The sequence below is a fragment of the Protopterus annectens genome, chromosome 7.part0 (assembly GCF_019279795.1).
Source record: "Protopterus annectens isolate FY-2018-M chromosome 7.part0, PAN1.0, whole genome shotgun sequence".
In the NCBI taxonomy this organism is placed as follows: domain Eukaryota; kingdom Metazoa; phylum Chordata; order Ceratodontiformes; family Protopteridae; genus Protopterus; species Protopterus annectens.
This window is the reverse complement of record NC_056739.1, coordinates 900,390,237-900,413,292: the sequence shown is the minus strand read 5'-3', so window position 1 is coordinate 900,413,292 and position 23,056 is coordinate 900,390,237. Positions and strand designations below refer to the sequence as shown.

The window sequence follows — 23,056 nt, the reverse complement described above, 5'->3', positions numbered from 1 at the left end:
ATATCCATATTATATCCTCTTTTCAAGAACATAATGATACTGTCATATATATTCTGTTCTAAATCAAATTCATTATTACACAGTCTAGATAATCTTATAATTTCTCCATAGGGAATAGCAGATAAGGTATGGGGGGGATGGCAACTAGTGCCATAAAGGAACTGGTGACCATCCATAAACTTACGATATACTGTAGTATGAACCTGATCACCCAATATACCTGTTAACATAATATCTAAATAATGGACTTGACTACCAAATTGTAAACCATCAAACCGTAAATTATATTTGTTATTATTAAGGTCTGAGAAAAACTCATGAACATATTCAATACCACCGCTACAAAGAAATATTAAATCATCTATGTAGCGGTAATAACACAAGACATGATGTTTATAAAATTTGTTAGTATATACATATTCTAACTCAAATTTGCCCATAAAAAGGTTGGCATACATGGGGCAAAAGATGCCCCATAGCAGTGCCTTTCAGTTGATGGTAAATAGATTGATTGAAACTGAAAAAATTATTAGACAGACAAAAGGAAGTCAAGTCCATAATATAGTGGGTGGTAGGATTATCCCCCAAAAAGTAAAATAATGCCTGCAAGCCATCAGAGTGTTTAATGTTAGTGTAGAGACTAACAACATCTACGCTAATCCAAAACATATTGTCTGTCCAGATAATATGACTTAATTTGTCAATAAAATCAAAAGAGTCTCTAATATAGGACTCTAACTTAAATACATAAGATGACAAATGATTATGGACAACTATACCTATATTTTGACAAAAATAGTTACTAGCTGAGACAATAGGACGTCCAGGTGGATTAATCATATTTTTATGAAGCTTGGGAAGACAATAGAACGTGGCTAGATTGCAATTCTCTAAACAAAATTTTTTATCAAAATCATCCCTAGAGGTATATCCCAATCTTACCCCCTTATCTAATAAAGTGGTACATTCTTTAAAGGCTGTTACATATTTATCATAATCACTAATTTCATAAGTTGATGAATCATTTAAATGTTCCATACACATGTCTAGATATTGCTTATTATTCAAAATAACAATTTTGTTACCCTTATCAGATTTTTTGATGACAATATCATGTCTACTTGAAAGATTTTTCATAGCCAACCATTCATTTTTAGTCATGTTACATAATTTTTGATCATTTCTACATACATTTAACATTTCTTGCAATGAAAAATGAATCATTTCAGAGAAATGTATAATGTTACAATTATTATATGGAGGAATAAACTTGCTATGAAAATTAATACCTTTAGTGTTAAGCATAGAATAAGCTGAAGAATATAGAGGAGACAGAGAATCATCAGAAAAACAGGAATAATAGCTATCTAAACTAGAATCACCATCAGTATCACTATATATCACATTAGAAACCGGCTCATGATAACCATAAGTTTTTCTATCATTTGAGAAAAAATATCTCAAATGAAGTTTTCTAATAAATTTAAAGAGCTCTTGTTTCAATATATGGGATACTGTTGCCCCTGGTGGGGGTGTGGATAAGTTAATCCAGGGCATTGGAGTTTATGAATTCCAGAAAGTGCTGAGCGAAGGAGTTGGTACATGAGTAGTTTTCCCAGTTAACGGTGGGGTAGTTGAAATCTCCCATTATTAGGGTGTTTGGTTGAACCCTAATATTTTCCAATACATCAAGAACATGTTATAGCCCACCTAAAACTGCTATAATGGAACTTCAGGAAATTCTGTGGGAAGTCATCAACTTTCAGCAGGGAATATTACTTATAGATGGGGACTGGAATTTGATTTGCAGTAGTGTATCTCGAGGGTGGGGGGCCCAGAAGGGAAAATATAACAAAAGAGGTTAGATTTTTGAAAATATTTGTCATGGAAGATGTGAATTCAGTGATAGGAGTTAGGACTGAATTTGATATATTATTCTCCACGGTACAAAAACTGAGCTAGACTAGACAGAAATTATGAAGAAACAACACAGGTAGAAAAAATGTCAGCAACAACAGGAACAAATAACAGTGAGTCCCAGCTCTACTTTCTGTATCCTTAAAAGTTTATTCAGCTCAGTTGAATTTCTCTAGCGAAAATTATATTTCCAAGGAACATGTGCATTTAATTTAAAGGACCACTATGGGAAAATGATGAAAAAAACATATAATGTGATGATGTCCTATCTCGCCTTCATTCTTTACTGGTTGGGTTCAGAACCGATCCTCAGTTGTGACTCTGCCTTATACAAAAGCTCAAGGTCTTCCACTTGCTTGTGGCTGAAAACCCTATCCCATCTTGCCCTAGGAAAGCTCCCCAGATCTTGTTTGCCGCTAAAACAAGATTGAGTGCTTCATACTGTCTCTGGCTAAGTCAACATTTTCTCTCCTCCTTATATTGTTACTGTTTATCATTTTAGGATAGTTTGTTAGTTATTATAATTAGTTAATGTTGTTAAGCATTTTTAGTGTGTTAGCTACTATTGATGATCTTTGTGTTTCACTGTTGCAGTCATTACACTTGGGTTATCCTGCTGGCAGGCTACCCTCAGTCAGCCTGATTTCCAAAGTCTAGGTCCGGCGTCAGTTGCTGTCGCCTCTTCCCTGACATCAGTGCGCCAGGGGTATAAAAGATACAGCCGACGCCATTTTCTTCAGTCTTACTTGCCGCGCGGTGCCCGAAGCATAAGCATAGTTCGCAAGTGCTGGTCGGCCGACTCCTGAGATTTTCGTGTTCAAATTTCAGATCCGAAGTCTTCATTAAAAGCTAAGTACCCCATTGGGGAAACTTTTTTCGTGCTCCAGACCGATGTCAGTAAATGTTAATAATTGTATTTCTTGTGGGAAGCAAATATCTCATAAGGACTTTCATTCTTACTGTATTCCTTGCCTAGGCCTTGACCACGACGTTGCTAGTTGTCGGTGCTAGATTTAACCAACGCACTATTATGCGTTGGTACGATTTTGCATTACACTATTTTGGCAGAAGATTTAATTATAGGATGTCGTCGGATAGCCATCTGACTACCGGAATTCACAAGAAACGCAAAGAAAAAGAAAAGGACAGGCATCTGAGGTCCAAAACCGATGACAAGGCTTCTTCTAAGCCAGTCGCCGGTTCTCAGTGAGGCGCCTTTGCAGCCCCTGACACCCGCTATTTTAGAACGGCAGGCTGCTACCGACTCCCACGTGGAGTCGACTAGGCCGCTGGAAATTCAAGGTATTGGACATTCGGAGACTATTCCCTCAGATGGGTCCGGAGCCACTGAGCAGGCATTGGCTTCTGAGGGTGTTTTCAGACCTACTCAATTATACATTAAAACAACTTCAGCTTCAAAGGCAAAGACTAAAGCACCTTTAAAGACAAAGAAACAAGTACAACAGCCTCATGGACAGGCCTCCATGCCCAAAAAACAGATGCTCAAAATGGCCAAAGACTTAATTACTTTGATCAGGGGTTCCCATCCCCCTCCTGATAAAAGGCCTAGGCAAGAGACAGAATATGAATCTTCAGATCAGTTTTCCATTTCATCTGATTCCTCTTCTGATCAGGAATACTCTCTTCCTCCTTATGAGGATTCTGATGCTGAAGAATCTATCCCTTAAGCCTCTCCTCCTGAGGATTACTCTTTTGGGGAAACTTTGCATACCATGTGGGAGCATTTCCACTGGGAGAGCCAAGATTTTTCAGAATCTAAGAAAAGGCTCAGAGACTTCCTTTTACTACCACAACACAGGTCCCTAGCTATTCCACCTGTGTTAGACATTGTAGATTATGTATTTTCAGAGTCCAGTCTGACCCCTGACTCCTTACCCTCCAGCTCCTGTTAAGCCAGACCGGTACTACAGGGTTCCTGACTCTCATAAATTCCTTTTCAAAAACCCTGCTGCCGACCCAGAAACTGTCTCTCAGGGTCCCAAAGGGGTCAAGGCTTCCACTGCAAAAAACCGTATCGCCTCTGACAGGGATTCTAGGGCATTGGACAGATGGGGAAAAAAGATTTACACTTCTGCTACCTTGGCTATAAGGGCATTAAATTGTCAGTTTCATATGTTCAAATATCAGCAATATATTATGTCACTGCTTAAACAGAAAATGTTGATAAATTCTGAATGTGCAGAAAAGAAAGAAATGCAGGATTTATTGCATGCAGCTGAACAAGTTGGAAAGCATACTTTGCAATGTGATTTTGATTCTTTGGAGGCCTCCTGCAGGGCCGCTGTTACTGGTTCTGTCATCAGGAAGCATGCTTGGTTAAAGGAACAAAATCTGCCTGATCATGTCAAAGCAAAATTATTAGATGCTCCATTACAGCATGATACCTTGTTTGGTGTTAAAGCAGAAGAGGTGTTAAAGAAAATGGAGGACAAAGCTAAATCTATGCAAACGGTTAAAGATTTCTTACAGGTACAGCCTCCAAGATTTAGCAGACACTTGCTTACAAAGAATTGGTCCTTTCCCGTGTCAGACAGAACACAAAGGGGCAGATACAGACACCCAAAAGGCAAATCCCAACCCCAAGGTTCCTACAGGTCTAAACAATGGGGTGCTTCTACCTCCAAAAGTGGAGAAGACAAATCACAGACATACAGGAAACAGTCCCAATGACTTCCCCCTGCCTGCACCAAGCACTTATCTTCTGGCATCACCTTTAGGGGGAAAACTAGCACTTTTTTCACAAAATTGGCACACAATAACCAAGGACAAATGGGTCCTAGACATAGTGTCACAAGGCTACAAGTTTCACTTCCATACCCTGCCAATGACAAACGGTTGGCCAGACCTGCCAAAACATCAATGGGCAGAGGCACAAAAGCAAGTCTCATCCCTCATGGACATGAGGGCCATTCAACAAGTACCGGAGCAAGAGCAGGGACGAGGATTTTATTCAAGACTGTTCTTGGTACCAAGAAAGGACAAGACCTGGTGACCAGTACTGGACCTATCTATCCTAAACACATCTGGATATACCAAAATTCAAAATGTTGACTCTACAGCAACTTTTGCCCATGCTGGACAAGAAGGCTTGGCTTGTGACCTTAGACCTAAAATAGGCATACCTGCATGTCCCAGTCAGACAAACATGCAGAAGATACCTCAGATTCAAAGCTGGCTCAATGCACTACAATTCTCTGCACTGCCCTTTGGCTTATCTACTGCGCCCAGGGTCTTCATAAAGTGCCTGGCACCAGTAATTGCATTCTGCAGACAAAGAGGAATACAAATATATCCTTACTTGGACGACTGCCTCATTCAAGCAGAGAACAAGGACATTCTACTACAGCATCTGGCATTTGTAGAGGGATTTCTAACAGGCCTAGTGTACACAGTCAACGAAAAGAAATCAAAACTAGTACCCCCTCAAGAGATAATATTCCTGGGTGCAAGCTTAAATTCAACTGCCCAGATGGCTTATCTCACGTCAGACAAACAAAGGCAACTGACTACCTATTTCAACCTGTTGGCAACAAAGGCCTAGTTATCTGCAAGAAAAATTCTGCAGGCTTTGGGCTTCATGGCATCCTGCATTCCACTAATTCCATATGCGAGACTGCATATGAGGAAACTTCAATGGTACCTAAAAAGTGTTTGGACATTGCCACAGCCTGGAAACAATAATTACCCTCATTCCCTGCCTGCAACAGGAATTTCGATGGTGGGCGAAGGCTTGTCACCAGAACAAGGGACAGCCATTCATCTTACCCCCAGCCAGGCAGACATTAACAACGGATGCATCAGATTATGCCTGGGGGGGGGGGGTCCCACATGGCAGAAAGATGTATTCAAGACACATGATCCACAAATTAAATGCATCTACATATCAATCAAAAAGAGATGCTAGCTGTTCAGAATGCCCTGACAGCCTTCAAGGATCTACTTCATCCGGGAGAGCTACTGATAAAGACAGGCAACATCACGGTTATGTGGTATATAAACAAGCAGGGAGGCAGTCATTCTTACCCCCTTTGCATACTAGCCATGACTTTGTGGGACACACAGCATTGACTTACCAAGTACATCTGCAGGCACTATTCCTGCCAGGAAAGATAAATACTCTGGCAGACGAACTAAGCAGAAACCTCATGAATCCCCACGAATGGAAATTGGATCCACAAGTCTTCAGCATGATAACAAGGAAATGGGGATGGCCGGATATAGATCTATTTGCCTCTCCTCACAACTACCAAATAAAAAGATTCTGCACAAGGATTTATCACAGACAAGCATGGAAAGTGGACGCACTATCTTTCAGCTGGAAAAGCTTAGCAGTATATGCCTTTCCTCCGCTGCCTCTCTTCCCCAAAGTACTCCTAAAGGTCAGACAAGAGAAGCCAAAGATGATACTGATTGCCCCAGACTGGCCCCGCCAGCACTGGTATCCAATTCTAAGGAACTTGTCTCAATGCCCGGCTTGGACCTTGCCTCAAATACCTCATCTACTGTCCCAACAAAACAATCAGATCCTGCACAGCCAACTAAAGACCTTAACTCTGGTAGCATGGCGGATAATGTAGTCATACAAAACGCACCTCTCACTAAAGCTTTGATGGATGTCATTTTGGAGGCGAGAAGGCCTAGTACCAGAAAATCTTACGCTGGAAAATGGAAGAGATTCTGTGCTTGGAATCAGGCACAAGGAATTGACACAGCTGTACCAAATATTCCTCAGATTTTGCAATACTTAACTGAGATGCTGGACAAAGGCCTATCCTTTTTATCAATTAAAATTCATGCCTCTGCCATTTCGGCTCATTACAATACAGAGCCACCAATCTTTTCTCATCCTTTGTTAAGGCAGTACCTCAGAGGAGCCAAAAACTTAAGGCCTCCACGAGATCACCAATACCAGCATGGGGCCTCAATTATGCCTTGGAAAAACTCACCCTGCCTCCTTTTGAGCCAGCCGCTACAGCTGATATAAAGTTCTTATCTTGGAAAACAGCTCTGCTCCTAGCAATAACCTCTGCAAGACGAGTCTCAGAGCTACAGGCACTCATGGCTGTGGAACCTTTTATCATTTTTTATCCAGACAGGGTTTCTCTGAGGACACACCTGACATTTATGACTAAGGTAGTGTCCAATGTGGCCCTTAACCAAACTATTCATCTGCCTACTTTTTATCCAAACCCACAGAATAAGGGGGAGAGAATTCTGCATTCTTTGGGCATACACAAACAGCTACGCTTCTACGTGAACAGAACCAAAGCTTTCAGGAAGACAGCGCAACTACTAGTGGCATATGCTGCAGGATCACAAGGAAAGGCTGTCTCAAAGTAGACTATTTCTGCATTCGTTTCTGTTATTCATATCATGGCAAGCCAGTGCCTAAGGGCATTAGACCACATTCAACCAGAAGAGCAGCCACTTCAGCAGCCTTCCTCAGGGGAGTACCAACCAAAGACATTTTAGAGGCTGCTACCTGGAGTTCAGTGCACACCTTTACAAAGCACCATCATTTACCACTCTACTCTAAATCCAGGGCAGGCTTTGCCACTGCAGTTCTGCAGGGCCTCATAGCCGCTCCTAATGCTATTTAGCTCCTGCCTCCCAACCATAGCTTTGGGATTCAACCCAAATGTAATGACTGCAACAGTGAAACACGAAGAACATAGTACAGTTGTGTACACTTACCATAAATGTAGATGTTCGAGTGTATTCACTGTTGCAGTCCAGGTTACCCATCCACCATCCCCCATATCTTTGCTGGAACGTACCTGCACTTTTCTAAATCTATACAACCTATCTGGCGTATTTGCTTGTAGATGATGGCATAATATATTTTGGTGCATGCATTTTTTATTGGCATATTTTTAGCCTACCCGTTTGGGGGCACCTGACATCTGGGGTAAGAAAAACTGAAGAAAATTGCGTTGGCTGCATCTTTTATACCCCTGGCACACTGACGTCAGGGAATAGATGACAACAACCAACGCCGGACCTAGACTTTGGAATTCAGGCCGACTGAGGGTAGCCTGCCAGCAGGATAACTCAAGTGTAATGACTGCAACAGTGAATACACTCGAACATCTACATTTATGGTAAGTTTACACAGCTGTACTTTTCTGCTGTTTGCCATTGTTTTTATTCTCAAAGCCTTTTTCCATACCCTATCCCGGCTTGCAACTTATTATTTAAGCACATTTTTAATTAGAGGGCTTTCATTTTTTCTTTGGATATTTAGTCAAGCTCGTTTAAATTAGAGAGCTGTAAATTTTGAGTTTTTTTCCCCTGGTTATCCTTTCTTTATAGAAATAAGTCTAGTTCATTTTAGAGGGCTGCTTTTGTCATTTAAATTACAGGGCTTTTTTCCTTTATAGTTGGTGTGTTTAAAAAAAAAAAAAAAAAAATATATAAAGTTGTTGCAGTGTTAATGTTTTGTTGTGCTTGTTTCCTGCTGGTTGTTGTTAACTACAGACATGCCTATGCAGTCTAAGGATGTTAAACCCTCGGGGTTTAAAAAAATGCATTAAGTGCAGCCAAAAAATGTCTGTTACAGACAGACATACAGTATGCGTGTACTGCCTCGGAACTGTACACCTTCAGGAGTCTTGTACCATATGCCACTCCTTCAGTTATAGTGTACTGCTAGAAAGGAATAAATTGATTCTAAGAGGGTTGTTGAAGACCCCCCATTTTCAGAATCCATTGAAGGTCAGGATCCTTCAAAATCGGGCATCCCCCCTCTTCTAAATCAGATAAGTTGAGGAAAAGGTCTTCTTCTTCAGAGGCTCAGTCTGAGCCAAAAAAAAAAGTTTTTATCTTCGGACCAGAATTCTGTAGGTCCGAGAAGCCTTCCCCCCTGGCTCCTGTTAGTTTCGGAGCTGTTGGGTTTTTAGGTACAGAGCCAGTCCCCGGATTTGGAACTGGTATGTCTTACCTTAAGATCCCCATTACTTCAAGTTTCCAGTTCTCCTGATGTTCTTCGTGTTTCACTGTTGCAGTCATTACATTTGGGTTATCTGCTTGCAGGTAGCCCTCAGTCTGCCTGATTATCAAAGTCTTGGGTCCTGCGTCGGTTGCTGTCTCATCTTCCATGACGTCAGGTAGTCAGGGGTATAAAGCATGCAGCCGACGCCATTACATAAGTCTTTCTTGCCGTGCGGTCCCTGAAGCAGAAGCAGTTTGCAAGTGCCGGTCAGCCCACTCCTGAAATTTTCGTTTTTGAGTTTCAGATCAGAAGTCTTCAACTAAGCTAAGTACCCTGTTGTGGATCCTTTTTCTTGCTCTAAACCGATGTTGGTAAAAGTTAATTGTATTTCTTGTGGAAAGCAAATACCTCATAAAGATTTTCATTTGTACTGCATTCCTTGCTTAGGCGCAGATCACAACGTACCTCACTGTCGGTTTTGTGCCTTATTCAAACCTCGAACTATTCGTCGTCGGTTCATTTCCGCATGTAATATTTTGGTACTCTCTTCAATTATCCAGAAATGGTTTCGGTAAGCCACCTGACTACCGACCTTCTGAGAAAACACAAAGATAAAGACAGACCGCATAGGTCCAAAGCTACCGACGATGCTTCTCCTAAGCTAGTCACCAGTATGCCGATACTCAGTGAGGTACTTTCGCAGCCCCTGATGCCCGCTACTTCAGATTCACAGGCCTCTACTGAGACCCATTCGGAGTCTGGTATGCCGCGAGATGCTTTTTCGACTGTGCAACCAGCGAATGCTTCTACCTTGGATGGGTTTGGAGCCGCTGTGCAGGCACCGGCTTTTGAGGGTGTATTCAGGCCTACTGACTTGCGTATTAAACTGATGCATCTTCTTCTTCAAGGCCTAAAACTCTATCTACGCCTAGAAAACTGGTGCCCAGACCGCATGGTCAGGCCCCTATGCCTAAAAAATAAATGATAAGAATGGCTGAAGACCTTATTACTCTAATCAGGGGAAGCCACCCTTCTCCCTCTAAGAGACCTAGGACTGATTTTCCTTTTGATTCTTCTGATCAGGATTCTGAAATTTCTGTTTTCTCTGATGACCATGAGTTGCCCTTATCTACCTATGAGGATTCTTATGCAGAGGACTCCATTCAATCTGCTTCCCCTCCAGAGGATTTCTCTTTTGTTGAAAGTTTGCATGCTTTTAGGGAGCATTTCTGCTGGGAAAGCCAGAATTACTCTGGACTCCAAAAAGAGGCTTAAGGAATAATTACTCCTACCTCAACACAGGTCTTTAGCTATCCCTCATGTACTGGACATTGTAGATGATGCCTTCTTGGAATCTAGCATGGCCCCTGACACTTTACCTCTGGCTCCCAGAAAACCTGACCGGTATTACCGGACTCTCACAAGTTCCTCTTTAAGAATCGTACTGCAGATCCTGTGACCATTTCACAGGGACCCAATGGCATTAAAGCTACTACTGCCAAAAACCCTACCCCCTCTGATAGAGATTACAGGGCCCTGAACAGATGGGGTAAGAAGGTATACACTTCTGCAACTTTGGCCATTAGGGCCTTAAACTGCCAGTTTCATATGTTAAAGTATCAGCCGCATACTATTGGATTGCTTAAACAGAAAATGGTGTTGATTCCTGACTGCGCTGAAAGTAAAGAATTAGATTTAATGCATTCTGCTGAACAAGTTGAAAAACATACTTTGTAATGTGGTTTTGATTCATTAGAGGCATCTTGCAGGGCTGCTGTTACTGGGTCTGTACTTAGAAGGCATGCTTGGCTTATGGAGCAATCTTTGCCAGGTCATGTTAAAGCTAAATTACTACATGCTCCCTTAAACCAAGACCGCCTGTTTGGCAACATATCAGAAGTACTACTTAAAAAGATGGAGGAAAAAGCTAAATCTATGTAAACTGTTAAAAATTTCCTGCAAGTACAGCCTCCCAGATTTAGTAGGCACTGGCCTTCTAAGAATTGGTCCTTTCCTGTCTCTTCCAGGCCTTCTCAGTCCAAACCCAGAACCAGCACACCACCCAGGCTTCAGTCTCAAGGTACTCACAGGCCTAAGCAGTTGGGGGGGGGGGGGGCTCCTACTTCCAAAGCTAGGAGTAGTGAGACACCCCCTATGGTAAACTGTCACAATGAATTAACTTTAAACCTTCCAAGCCCAACTGACTGTTCCTTTAGGGGGAATGATCACCCTGCATGCAAAAAACTGGGAATTCATTACCCAAGACAAATGTGTTTTAAATATAGTTTCCCAAGGATACAGATTCCACTTCACTCCTTCCCAACCCCAAACGGTTGGCCAGACCTACCCCCAAATCAGTGGGTAGAGGCTCAAACGCAGGTTCTCTCTCTTTTCTAAGCATCAGGGCTATTCAACCTGTCCCACAAGAGGAATTGGGGCAAGTTTTTTACTCAAGACTTTTCCTGGTACCCAGAAAAGACCATTCCTGGCATCCTATGTTGGACCTGTCTATCCTAAACACTTTTTTGGTAATCCCAAAATTCAAAATGCAAACTCTTCATCAACTGCTTCCAACGCTAGGCAAAAATGCCTGATTGGCAACACTGGATTTAAAGGAAGCCTACCTGCACATCCCAATAAGGGAATCTTGCAAAAGATACCTACGCTTCAGAGCAGGCTGCATGCACCATCAGTTCTCTGCACTGCCCTTTGGCTTATCTACTGTACCCAGGGTATTCACTAAGTGCCTACCTCCAGTCATTGCATTTTGCAGGCAAAGAAATATTCAGATATACCCGTACCTGGATGATTGTCTAATTCAGGCAGAAAGCCAGGACATACTATTAAATCATCTGGCATTTGTAAAGAAATTATTAACTTCTCTGGGGTACACCATAAACGAAAAGAAATCACATTTAGTACCCTGCCAACAAATTGTATTCCTGGGATCAAGCTTGAATACAACTTCCCAGAAGGCCTACCCCATGCCAGAGAAACAAGTTAATTTGATAGCCTACTTCAAACTACTGGCCACAAAGACCCAGCTATCTGCAAGGAAAATACTGCAAGCCCTGCGGTTCAAGGCCTCTTGCATTCCACTAATTCCATATACAAGACTGCATATGAGGAAACTACATTGGTATATAAAAAGCCTATGGTGTCAACATTCTCAGGACCTAGAATCATTGATTCCTATCATCCCTTGCTTAAAGACAGAGTTCCTTTGGTGGGCAGAGGCCTGCCACCACAACAAGGGACTGCCATTCACTCTACCCCCTGCCACCCAAACCCTAACAACAGACGCATCAATCTGTGCATGGGGGGCTCACTTGGCAGGGCAGTGCATTCAGGGCAAATGGAACCAGAGTCAAATGCACCTGCATATCAATCAAAAAGAAATTTTAGCTGTACAGAATGCTCTGACAGCCTTCAAGTACCACATTATTCCAGGATAATTATTGGTAAAGACAGACAACACCACTGTTATGTGGTACATAAGCAGGGAGGAACCCACTCATACCCTTTCTGCAGACTAGCTATGGCTCTGTGGAGCACAGCCTTGAGCTACTAAATGCACCTGCAAGCTCAGTTCCTGCCAGGCAAGCTAAATACACTGACAGACGAACTAAGCAGAAATCTCATGGACCCACACGAGTGGAAACAGGAACCAAAGATATTCAACATGTTGAGAAACAAATGGGGGAGCCCAGAGATAGACCTGTTTGCCTCCCCTCAGAACTACCAGTTGGACAAAGTCTGCACAAGGGCACCCCACAGGTAAGCTTGGAAAGTGGATGCCCTGTCCTTCACCTGGAAAAACCTGTCAGTTTATGCCTTTCCTCCTCTGCCTCTCCTCTCCAAAGTGGTACTAAAGATCAAACATGACAAACCAAGGGCAATACTTATTGCACCAGACTGGCTATGCCAACACTGGTACCCACTCCTGCTCAATGTGTCACTTCTGGAACTATGGCACCTGCCTCAGACCCCTGCCCTGCTCTCCCAGCAGGAGGGCCTGATTCTGCATCCACAGCTTCAAACCCTGAACCTTGGAGCCTGGCTAATTACATGTTCTCTCCGTTACCATCCCTCAGTAAGCAAGTGATGGATGTCTTTCTGGAGGCAAGGGGGCCTAGTACTAGAAAATCCTATGCTGAAAAATGGAAAAGGTTATGTTCCTGGAGCCAAACTCAGGGGATGGACACAACAGTGCCCAATTTTACTGCACATTCTTCAATACTTAACTGAGATGCTTCATAAGGGCCCTTCCTTTTCTTCCATCAAAATTCATGACTTGGCCATTTCAGCTCATTATAATGCAGAGCCACCCCTCTTCTCTCATCCACTGCTGAAGCAATTCCTCAGAGGGGCCAAAAACTTCAGACCACCCAGGAGAGCCCCTACTCCAGCCTGGCCCTTACCTTTGTATTGGAAAAGCTCACTCTACCTCCCTTTGAGCCAGCTGCATATGCAGAGTTGAAATTCCTTTTTTGGAAAACTGCCTTCCTTCTAGCCATCACTTCAGCAAGAAGGGTGTCTGTATTACAGGCCCTCATGGCAGGTGGAGCCTTTCATTATCTTTCATGCAGACAGGGTGTCCCTCAGGATCAATCCCTCCTTTATGCCCAAGGTGGTATCCAGTGTGGCCCATAATCAGTCCATTCATTTGACAACCTTCTTATGTAATCCACAGAACAAAGGGGAACGAATACTGCACTCCTTGGACGTGCACAGACAACTTAGATTTTACTTGGATAGGACTAAGCGTCTCAGGAAATCTAAAAAGCTGCTGGTTGCATTTGCTGCAGGGGCAGAGGGGGATGCCATTTCAAAGCAAACCATTTCTAAGTGAATAGGCCACTGCATTCATTTCTGCTATAAGCACCATGGAAAACCTACCCCACTGGGGATAAGACCACACAGGGCTGCATCTACCTCTACATCCTTTCTCAGAGGTGTCCCTACCAGGGACATCCTAGAAGCTGTTACCTGGAGTTCTGTACATACCCTCACCAAGCATTACCACTTGCCAATTATTTTCAAAATCCAGAGCTGGGTTTGCCACTGCAGTCTTGCAGGGCCTTATAGCTGGTCCTAATGCTATTTAATTGCCTCCTCCCTTCCTTAGCTTTCGGAATCTACTCAAATGTAATGACTGCAACAGTGAAACACGAAGAACATAGTAAGGTTGTCTATACTTACCATAAATGTAGATGTTCGAGTGTATTCACTGTTTTAGTCCTGGTTACCCTCCCTCCAGCCCCCTGACTTCTATTGACTATACCTCTATTCTTGTTTACTATTCTTAAAGCTTTTTGGTGTATTTCCTTTTTGTTGGAGGTGTAACCTTCTATGTAATTGCTTCCCATTATGGGGGCACCTTACATCTGGGGCAAGAAACACTGATGTAATGGCATCGGCTGCATGCTTTATACCCTTGACTACCTGACGTCATAGAAGATGAGACAGCAACCGATGCAGGTCCCATGTCTTTGATAGTCAGCACTTGCCAAGTTGTTGGATCCAACCCAGAGGGCTTCAGAACCGACCAAGCCTGTCCTGTCACTATCGATTTCTCCTCCGATCTGACCCCGGACTTAGGATCCTGAATGTCTGCTACTGGTCATAGTGGAACCGTCGGAGCAGAGACCTATTCCAGGATCTTCAGGCCCAACTCCTGCTCTGATGTCCTCGAGGAATCTAGGACCTGATGCTCTCTGGTCGGGTCTGGGAAGGAGAGTCGGATCAGACAGTTGTCTGATCCAAACTTGCCTCTTGGGGCTTCGGCACAGGTGTGCTCGGCTCCTACATCGGCCTTAGAGCCAATCCTCTTGGTTCTGGGGATTCCTTCTGGCTCTTTGGAGCTTGGAGTTTCCTCACATCAGAGGTGGGGGGCTTTCAAATTGATGAGGAGAGTGCTGTCTCCACAGGCAGCTCCACTCCTAGGTTCAGACATTCTTCCCCCAAAGGCACAGATGTCTGTCTCGGCACCACTGCATCCACAGAGACATGGAGACCCTAGGCCTCAGGATGCCCTACTGGGTGAAACCTTCTCTTCTGAAACCTCTCCAGAATACCCTTCTGAAGAGGTCCCTCTTAAGAGACTGTGCAAGAGGAAGCATTTAGACTCCCCAGAGGAGTCCATCACATCTGATAACAGACCTTAATGAGTCAGAAGGGTCCTCGTGGTCACTCTCTGACGATCTCTCCTTCGCAGACTTCCTGGAAATACTTAAGCAGAGAGGCAGCCGGAAGCCCATCAGCCTTTCTGAGGAGGAGTCTTTATACCTGAAGGCTTTTGGGTCATGCCCTTCTGCCACTTGGGTGTCTCTGCCTTTTGATGAACTGATGGACCTAGTTTGTCGAAAGGCATGGGAGTCTCCAGACTCAGTGGAGCCTGTTCCCCAGAGGCCAAAGAAATTGATAACATCCCCTACAAATAGAAATTTCCTTACAAAAGGTGTCCGAAAAGATGCTATGGTGGTGGTGGCGGCGGCCACCAAAAAGGAACTGCCAGAGATTTCATCTTCTGTCCATCCACCAAACAAGGAGTCTTGCACGATGGACAAATATGGAAAGCTCACCTTTTCTTCAGTGACCTTTGCACTCAGATTGCTGAATTATCTTACCCACTATACCAGACTTCAGAGAGATCTCCTGAAGGAGGTAGGAGATGCTCTCCAGGGTTCAGTAGCTGAAAGGGTATCGGAGAAAGTTTTCTCTCAGCTCTTCACCTTAAATTCAGTGGTCAACTCCTCCATGAGATTCATTTCTTATGCAGCTGATGGAGCAAGTAGGGCAGCAGGTTCAGTAATTTCCCCTAAGGAGACATTCCTAGATGTCCCTGTGTGACTTTGGGGAGCCCTTTAAATATTATTTTCTGAACACCCCCTTCATTGACTTGTCTTTGTTTGGGCCAAAAGTCAAAGACACACTAACCAGCTGTGAACAAGATGGAAAAACTCCTCTGCCATAGGAGTTTAATTTTCTCTACCTTCTAGACCTTATCTAAAAGGGAAGAAAAATGTAGTTCTGAAAATCCCAGAGAGCTTTTCAGGACAGACGTGGTGATTCTTCCCCCAGGGGCAGAGGGGGAAGCTGTAATGGAAGACGTTGGCCACGCAGCAGAGAGGGTCTGCAAAATCAGGGCAACAGGGAATCTTTCTTTGGTAAGCCCATTCAGTGCTCCTGATAGGAGGCCCATCTGTCCTTCTATGGAGGCAGTCTGGGGTCACTTATCTTTGCACCCAGAAACCTGGCTAAAAATAACAAAAAACAAGTGGGCATGAAGTATCGTATCCAGGGGTTACTCCATACCCTTCCCCTTTCACAAACATAAAAAAAAATCCTGGATGTTCCACTCAAAGGGAACAGGCAATTATGGAAATACAAAGGTTGCTATAAAGAGTCATCCAGGCAGTCCCCGCAGACCAATAGGATCCAGAACTTACTCAACGTTCTTTTTAGTTCTAAAGAAAACAGGGGCCTGGAGACCCATCCTTGATCTCAGCAAATTAAACAAGTCTATAAGAAAGTCAAAGTTCCGAATGGTAACACTGCAGTTGATACTCCCTTTTCTGGGACAAGATGATTGGATGTGCTCGATAGACCTCCAGGATGCATACTACCACGTAAAAATGGACAGGCGATCCAAGAGTCATTGGCGCTTTCAACTGGGAGCCAGTCGTTAACAGTTTCGAGCTCTGCCCTTTGGTCTCACTGCAGCCCCCAAAGTGTTTAAGTGCATAGCAGTAGTCACGGCTCACTTGAGACGCCGAGGATTCTGAGTGTTTCCATACCTAGACGACTGGCTCCTAACCGCCACCACCGAGCATATACTAACAAAAGCGGGAGACACCACCATACAGCTCTGCTCTCACCTAGGAATCTCAATAAATTATGAAAAATCTGCCTTATTGCCATCTCAGCGTATTGTTTTTTTATAGGAGCAGATTTAGATGCAATGAAAATCATGCAAACCTTTCCCCCAAAAGAGTTCAAGTCCAATGACATCAGGTCATAAACCTACTTTCCAAGAAAAAAGTACAAGCAAGAACTGTCCTGAAAGTCTTGGGAACCATGGCAGCAGCAATAAACTTGATTCCATTAGCGCGTCTGCATATGAGAATTCTGCAGTGGCTACTGTCCCCTCAGTGGTCCATACAGGAATTACCCATGTCCCACCAAATTGTGATAACAGAATCATGCAAGAACACCTTCGCTGGTGGCTCCACTACACTCATGTGGCAGTAGGGTCCACCCTTTGTCCTCCCTCAGCCTGTAGCCACAGTGACCACGGACTCTTCTCAGATAGTGTGGTGAGGAGCATTATCTGGGAAGGACAGTTCAAGGCACTTGACAAGATCATGATGCCCATTGCCCATTTGTACATCAGTGTCCTAGAGATGAGACCAGTGCTTTTAGCATTGCAAGCATTTCAAGGCTTTCTTCTGCTAGGAATTATTGGAATACAGACAGACAACATGTCGGTTGTGTGGTACATAAACAGTGAGGAACCAAGTCTTATCCCCTTTGTCGAGAGGTCATGACAATATGGCAGTGGGCAACCTCCTCTCAATGCTTTCTGATAGCAACACACGTCCTGGGGAAATCCAACGTGATAGCAGACAAACTCAGCAGAGGGATTCTTATGCCTCATGAGTGGTCCCTAATACAAGAAGTAGCAGAGATGATTTTCCGCAAATGGAGCCAGCCTTGCTGTGACCTTTTTGCCATGTCCATGAATGCCAAATGTAGCAGCTATCTTGCCCTAATCCCCACTCTGAGGGAATCACTAAGGGATGCACTTATAGACGAATGGCCCTCGGGTCTCCTCTATGCCTTCCCTCCCTTTCCATTGATATCCAAAGTCCTTCAGCAAGCCAGCTCTTTGGGAAGGAATTTGATACTTGTTGCCCCATACTGGCCTCATCAAATCTGGTTCCCCTTCCTTTGGCCTCATCTCTTGGAGGAGACGTGGATTCTGAAACCCGTTTCAGACCTTCTGATTCATGCATCAGGGTTGCTCCACCCATCCCTTCAAACCTTCAAATTGACAGCTTTGCTGCTCCAATTCCAAACATAGCCAGGCTCCCTGGCCTTTTTCCATCAGTGAAACGTATCTTGATCTTATCTCATAAGGCTTCAACGAGGAAATTATATATGAGCAAATGGAAGAGTTTTTCTTTTTGAGCTGTGAATACCTGCATCGACCCCATTCTCTGCCGCTATAGCTTCCATACTAGAATTCTTGGCAAAACTATTTCATGAAGACACAGCTGCAGCTACTATTCGAGTCCAGTTAGCAGCTATATCAAATTTCCATATAGGGGAATCGAGGCTGAATGTAATGTCCCACAGACTTTGCAAAGCGTTTCTTAAAGGCACTATTTTATTGAGATGACCCATTGGAGCCCCTGCAGCACCATGGGACCTGAATTTTGTCTCATCCTGTGTGATTTTTTCCCCCATTTGAACCTGCATTATCCTGTCATCTGAAGTATTTGACTTGGAAAACAATTATTTTGACAGAGATCACTTCTGCTAGAAGAGTTTCAGAGCTACAAGTATGGTCTGTAAAGCCCCCCCTACATGCCTTTTCACAGAGACAGTGTGTCTCTATGAACAAACTAATCCTTTCTACCTAAAATATGCTCAGAATCTAATTTAAACTAGTCCGTAGACCTATCATTCCCCCCCCCTCACTGTGGCAGTAAGGCAGAATATATGCTACACCATCTAGATCTATATAGATGATTGCATTTCTACTTACATAGAGCAAAGGACTTCAGAAAGTCTGACCAATTATTTGTTTCATTTTCAGACTACAAGAAAGGTGCTCCTGTTACTTCAAAATGGCTGTCAGATTGCATTACGTTTATCTACAGATCTCAAAATAACTCCTCGACAATGTAAAGGGTCATTCTACAAGAACCATAGCAACCTCTTCTGCTTTTTGGGCAAGACTGCCAATTGATACCATTTGTGCTGCAGCAACATGGGCAAGGCCTCATACTTTTATCACTCATTACAAAGTAGATTTGGCCTCCAGAAACAGGGCCTCTTTTGGGTCCACTGTTGTGAAGAATATTCTCCCTTGAGCCACCCAGGAAAGATGGTGCTAGGGATGCTGTCCCAACCAGTATAAAATGAAGGCAAGATAGGACAACATCACATTAAGAAGTTATGTACTCACCATAGCCTTCATTCTTACATCCCACCCTCCTTCCCTCAGCCTTTGGCTCCTGGAGGACCGAGCGGGTACAATTGGCAACTAACAACTACAAGACATATGAGGGAACAGTTTTAGTGGCACACCAAGCTGTGATTTGTTTGATGTCTAATGCCATGCAGTGCTGACTAAATAGCTGAAACTAGCCAAGCTGGAAATTTGAGACTCTAGCCCACTGAAGGAGTGGAGATGGGAGGAGTATCCTGGCTAGTTATTGAAACTTGCAGAACTGCTCGTTGTGAAAAGTCTTTATCTCAGTAATTTGTTGACACTTTTGCAAGCTTCTTTCAGAGAAAGTATTAGGAACAACATTTGTAAATCTTGGTGCATACCAGTCAATGACATGTAAGCTGCAGACTCTCAAACTTGGCAGTTTTTTCAGGTGTTCCATTCTACGTGAATGGAAGTCTAGTGTGACAACAATGGTGGGGCTATTTATTCTCACAATCTGTGCATTATGGGACAGATTTAACTTTCCAAAGGAATCACCATGTCTGCCCCCATGAAGGCAGACAAGAGTAAAAAAAAAAAAATTAGGAATGAGTACTTATTTTGCTGCAGGCAGCTTTGGGAGGTGCAGTAAATCATGGCAAGATAAAAAAATATGTTTTTTCATTGTTTGCCCATAGTGGTCCTTTAATGTTTTGATATGCATCCGATAATTTCATATCACACTCCAATAATAACTAAAGTAAAAATGAGACAGTGGCACTTTCCCACCTATCTGTTAAAAAGAGAGGAATGTAAGGAATGGGTAGTGGAAATTATTCACAAGCCCTTTTCTTCTGAAAATAAAACTAGGGAGTGGGATAAAATTAAAGTGAGGTTTAAAAACGGAGGGGAAATTAAAGACAAATATATGGTTAAGAATTAACAAGAATTATTCAGAAGGACTGACAAAGGTTGGAGTATTGCAGAATAGGGGGATCTCTGTGAAGAAGAGGAGGAGCAGTTGCCAAATGTCAAACAAAAAATAAGGGATTACCTCTTTAATATGCATGAGTTTAGAAGCACTGCCAGTAAGCAACTGTTCTTTAAAAATTGCTTTAGAGCACAAAACTTTTAGTAAAGTGACTCAGGCAACAGACAGTAGAGAGGGTTGTTGCCAAGCTTAGAGATCCTGTAACAGGGAAGATAAACAGAGATCCTGTACAGGTAGTAGAAATATTTCGAAAATTTTATGAAAATCTCTATAAAGCAGAAACATATGGAAGTCAAGAAAAGGTACAAATGGAAATGTTTATGGAAGAATTAAATATATTCAGGTTAGAGGTAGATGAGGCTCAATTACTAATAGGGTAGGAGGGGATGAGGTAAAAATGGTGGTGTTACAACCAATCTACAGGAAACTCCCCAGGAATAGATGGTATTCCTATGGATGTTTGGAAGCTAGGAGGGAAGAAAGTGATAAAGATCTAGAAGGTTTTGTTTTTACAATATTTTAAAAGGAGGAGAAGCACCAGCAGCCTGGAAGAAAGCTGTGGTGTCTGTAATACGTAAAGATGGTAAAGATCCCTCTGATCCAGCTTCATATAGGTCCATTTCAATTCTAAACCATGATTATAAAGTGTTTGTAATGGCTAAATAGATGGCAAAGGTGACGTCAAAATTGATAGATATGGATCAATATTTTTTAGGCGAGGCAAACATTTGGCATTATCAGTAGAACAGTGATGATCCATAGGGAAGCAGAAAGTAAGAAAGTACCACATTTGGTAGTGGGTCTTGATGCATGAAAAGCATTTTACAGTAAACTGAGATTTTTTTAGCAGAGCAATGGAAGTATTTGCATTCCCTGATGAAATGATAAGGTTGATTAGGAGGATATATGAGGGATTGGTGGCAAAATTTAAAGTGAGTGGGTTCCTATCTAATGAGTTCTGTTTGAGCAGAGGAACTAGGCAGGGTTGTCCCATTCGCAAAGAAAATAAGGGACTCAGAAATTCAAGGATGTAATTGGTATGGTAGTCAAGAAAAGCTGAATATATTTGTAGATGCTCTTGTTTTGTACCTGTTATAAACAGAAAATGTCATTTCACTGTGGTGGAATGTTTTGAGACAGTTTCAAGTCTTTTTGGGATAGAAAACTAATAAAGACAAAACAAAGGCAGGTGCTGTCAACTATATATACAGATGCAAATTGGTTCATCTGTACCCATATTTATGATGAGATGCTGAAATGAAGTACTTCGTAGTATGGATTAAAAAGGATTCTGTTGTGGCAGCTAAGGATATGTGGGAATAGACTTAACCAAAAGATAATACAAAAACTGAGAAATTGGAAGCTCTGTTTTATGGATATGGATAGCAAGATACAAGCAGTCAAAATGTTTTTTAGTCCCTTTAGTTTTATACACAGATCAGGCATATCGTTTTCAACCAGAGAAGTTGTGGATAGTCATTAATAAAATGTTTAAAGGATTTTATCTGAGAGGGGAAGACAGCAAGAGTTAAGTGGGATAAGCTGATACTTCCAATAAAACTAGGTGGTTTGGCATTACCTGATTTGAAGGGGTATTTCAGAGCTACAAAGTTAAGGCTCCTATAAATAGCACAAGCAGAAAGCTGTAATTCAAAGTGGAATCATCAGATGATGACGAATCAGACAACAGACAGTACAAAGGGTCGTTGCCAAGCTTAGGGAGTCTGTAACAGGGAATCTCAAAAAACAATGGGAGACTGGGATTTTGGGTGCAATCCTTGAGTATCAAATAACCACACAGAATGATATGTTCATAAAGTAGCAGAAAGTATTCTGAGAATTAAGCTGACATGGGAATGGAGAAAGGAGATTCTGCTGATAGTGATGACTGCAGTTTGGGATACAGACATTAGGCAAGAATGGTCTAGAATTTACTGGAGAAAACTGGCAAATGAACACTGATATTGGGAGCAAATAATTAGACAAGTAAAGGTAATAGAATGGTAAGAGGCCAAGAATTTATTTGGACTCCAGACTAGAGACTGCCTTTCCTATCAAAGATTGATGTCAGAGGATATGCAAAGAGGAAGAAATAAGGGGATCCTAAGCGAAAGACCAGCACTGGTATCATTTTTAGTAGACAGAAACGGGGGATAATTAGTAGAGCATATAAAATATTGCATGATAACTATGAGAATTAATCAAAGGAGGTTGGAAAGGATTGGGAAGAGAGATTGGATAAGCAATTCACAAAGAAACAATGGGAGAAATATATGTATGACTCCCAAATATGCAGCAAAGTATGGAAGATTTAGGTTTTTGCTTGAAAGTGTTTACAGAGGTATTTTTATACCCCAAATAGACTCAGAAGAAATTTTTCTCAGGTCAGTAGCAAATGTTGCAGGTGTGACTGGAAAGGAGGAGGTAAATGGGAACATATTTTTGGAAGTGTTTTGAGTTGCCAAACTTCAAAAATTCCTTGCAGAGTACTGTCAGAAATACTGGGGGAGCAAATTTAAATAATTAAGGAAATAATTTTTGAGCTATGCTACAGAATCAAGATTGCCTAGACGTAGTAAGGCCTTACGGAGTCTAGTTGTGGTGGCTGCCAGAAAAGCAGTTGCTAGAAAATGGAAATCAAAGTCTAAACCAGTTGTACTAGAAGTTGTGCTAGAAGTAGTGAGTATAGTAACAGACATTAAACAACTGGAAATGGGATCTTTAGAATAGGGTAAGGGCAAGTTAGATAGAAAAAAATAGGAATTGTGGCATCAATACATATAGAATAACAATTTGGAGAAGGAGTGAGGATTAGAAGGCAGGATTTGAATTAGCTAGGTAATTTTTGACTGATAGTGACTGGATAGATTATAAGTGACATTTTATATTGGTTGTTAGTAATGAGGCATCTAATTACCTGGAACCTTTAGCAAGTAAAATAAGACATGCAGCAGATAGTAACTGGGACAGTGGGCAGCCCTGTTTTGTTCACCTCTCAACTGCCAAGTCTACCGTTACCCTAGCATTTTTTTTT

General features: G+C 42.5%; 1 protein-coding gene across 1 annotated transcript in view; it reads left to right on the top strand.

Annotated features, from left to right (window-relative positions):
• Positions 1-23,056, top strand: part of RAD54L2 (RAD54 like 2) — a 2,252,401-nt gene that overhangs the window by 659,623 nt on the left and 1,569,722 nt on the right. The window lies entirely within an intron of this gene.